Source organism: Echinops telfairi, unplaced genomic scaffold (assembly GCF_000313985.2).
Source record: "Echinops telfairi isolate 266 unplaced genomic scaffold, ASM31398v2 ScPeMD7_443;HRSCAF=831, whole genome shotgun sequence".
NCBI classification, from domain to species: Eukaryota; Metazoa; Chordata; class Mammalia; order Afrosoricida; family Tenrecidae; genus Echinops; species Echinops telfairi.
Window position 1 is genome coordinate 7782835 of NW_022104341.1, and position 3136 is coordinate 7785970.

The following is a 3136-nucleotide window of genomic DNA, read 5'->3' on the forward strand; positions in this document are numbered from 1 at the left end:
GGGTCTCTCATTCAGGGAATATATGTTACAATGTTTAGTGGTTCTTTGTCTACCATTCCCTTGAGCATTATATAGTGTTCCTCTTTATCTCCTTTTATGGCTTGCACTTTGAAGTCAATTTTATCCGAGATTAGGATTGCAACCCCTGCGTTTTTTGAATTTTTGTTTGCTTGGTATGCCTTTCTCCAGCAACTCTGCTGGACTGAATTCTGCAAAGTCCCTCTGGTATGTGTCACTCTGTCGCCATCTTCCCGGAAGTTCCCAATAAATGGCTTTCCAAGACCTGGATGTGGGCTACCCATTCTCTGCGTCACCCTCCTGTTGACAAGCCTCGTTGTGGAGCCTTGCTGAGACCTGCGAGAGCCCTGGAGACACTTCCACCACCACTGGATCCACAAGACTTTGCACCCACCGCCCTGTGGCCTTCCTGCATCTTGCAGTATTGCATGTGCTGCATGAGTCTGAAGAGGGACTTATGGCCTATTATCGGACTTAGGGACTTGATCTGGACTGGACTCAATATATAATTTCTCTTTGATAGAAAGCTCTCTCTTACACATATATGAGTGTCTCTGGATTTGTTTCTCTAGTTAACCCAGTTGAGTACACTCATTTAAATCAGATCTTGTTTCCTGGATGTCATATTTTTATGCAAATGGGAGAAACAGGTTTTGCAAACCACATGGCCCCCTGATAAGTTAGCTTCCTGTGTGTGATTTACATGGTTGTGTTATAGGCAAAATGAGAAATACAATAACCGCTTGTTTGGCTTCATTGTCTTGATATGGGCCACATTCTCTGGAAGCTGGTAGAGATTTTTTTTTTTTGTATTGTGAATGTTGACACAGCATGTTGTTCCTATTTAACAATTGTCATAAAATTGTTCAGTGAAAATAGTTACATTTCCACAAGCGCCAAAATCGCAGTGACCTCATTTCCCTACCCCTTCTTGTCTTTGCTTTAGAGTAAATCTTGACCTTTTAATTTCATACACATATTTAAAAAATACAGTTCCCATCTTCTGTATAATTCCTTTTATTTTGTGTGACGCTCTGCTATTTTGCTAAAAGAAGACCTCGGAGTAGTTTCAGTTCTAGGTTTAAAGACTATTTTAGGATGATCACCATAAGGAGTTCTCCGACCCCAACTGGTCCTGCTGGTCCGGCATTTTTAAAAGAATATGAGTGTTGTCTGTGTTTGTCTCACATGCTATCTGAGCCACACTGATGCATGGACTCAAGCGTAACAATTGGGAGGCTGGCTCAGGACCGTGTGGTATTTTGTTCTGTTGTGCTAAGGTCACCATGGGTTGGAACAGACTCGATGCCACCTAACACCATCTGAGACTGTCTATTGTGACTTTGGTTAGAACCGCCAGTGGTGGAGCTGGGTTCCATCTGCTTCTGGTCTTAGGACAGTCAGTCAAGGCTTTGAAGGCGAGCAGCCTTGGGGACTTGTTCGTTCTGTGAGATTTGGGTTGGCATCTTCCTCTTTTGCTCCTGAAGAGTAGAGACCGGTAGTTGTGTAGTAGATGGCCGCTTGCAAGCTTTTAAGACCCCAAACACGTCTTCAATCACTAGGATGCAGAGCAGGAACTTTGTGACTTGTGTTATGTTAATTGACACACTGGTCTCATGAGGCTATGGCCCTACGCCAGTGGTTCTCAGCCTTCCTTATGCTGTGACCCGTAATGCAGTTCCTCATGTTGTTGTGACCCCCAACCATAAAATTATTTCATAACTCTAATTTTGCTGCTGTTATGAATTGGGCTACTCCTGTGAAAGGGTCATTCAACCCCTAAAGGGGTCACAACCTACAGGTTGAGAACCGCTGCCTTACGTGTTGAAACCTAGAAAACCAGTCTTGGAAGGTGTCTGACTATGTTTGAGGGGTGAAATATGTGCCTACAGAGCCTGAGTTTACATGCACATAATAGATAACATCTGCCTATTATCATGTATCTATACAATGTGATAGGAAATTTTAAAAGATTTTCAATTCTGAAAATATGTTTATGCCACCTTTATACATGATTGGTAGCTTACTTGGGCAAGTAGTTCTAGGTTGGAAATAATTTTCCATCAGAATTTTGAAGGCGTTGCTTCATTGTCTTCTGCTTTCTAGTATTGCTGTTAAGAAGTTTGATAGCAGGGGGTCGTTGGGGGGTGGGGGGGAAAAAAAGTTTGATAGCATCCTATTTCCCAGTTATTTAAATGCGGCGTTCCTTTTCCTTTGGAAGTACACAGGGTTTTCTTGTTGTCGCTCAGCTTCTGACATTTCAGTCTATGTCCTGGTTGTTTTTGTTCCGTGTCTTGGGTCCCTTCTGACTCATGGCGACCCTGTGCGCAGCAGAACAAAACACTGCCCAGGCCTGCACCATCCTCACCCTTGTCCTTTTTGACATTTTTAATAGTTTTATTGGGAGCTCTTACAGGTATCATAACAATCCATAGTTCAAGCACATCAAGCAGTATTGTACAATTGCTACCACAATTAGTTTCAATACATTTTCTTTCTTCTTGAACTCCTTGATACCAGTTCCCCTTTATCCTCTCCCACCCCTCACTCCACCCCCGAGGAACCCTTCTTATTTTTACCCCTTAATAGTTTTCTTTTTTTTTCCCATTTCTTACGTGTTCCAATATGTCCATTGACATACAGTTCTGCTGTTCAGTCCCATCGAGTGGGGTTATACAATCATCAGTGCTACCAGATCCCTACCCCCCCTTTCCATATCCCCAGGGAGCCATTACTCTTGCTTTTTGTTTCTGAAGGGTTATCTATCTTGACTTTCATGTACCAAATGATCTTAAATATACGAATGAACACACATAAATCTAACATGATTAATGAGGTAAACAAAACCATAGTAAGGGAGGAAATATTAAAGCACTAGTTACGTGGTTCATCAATGCTGTACCACACCCTGGATTTATTATCCCTTCCATATGGCCCTTCTGAGAGAGACTGTCCAATTATCTTACAGGTGGATTTTGGGTCTCTACCTAATCCACACCCCTTCACATCAATTTAGTTGTTTTTGAACTTCTGATTCCTCTTCTCATCAATAAACTTGTGATCACACAGGCTGGGGTGCTTCTTCTATGTGGACTTTGTTGCTTCCCAGCTAGATGGC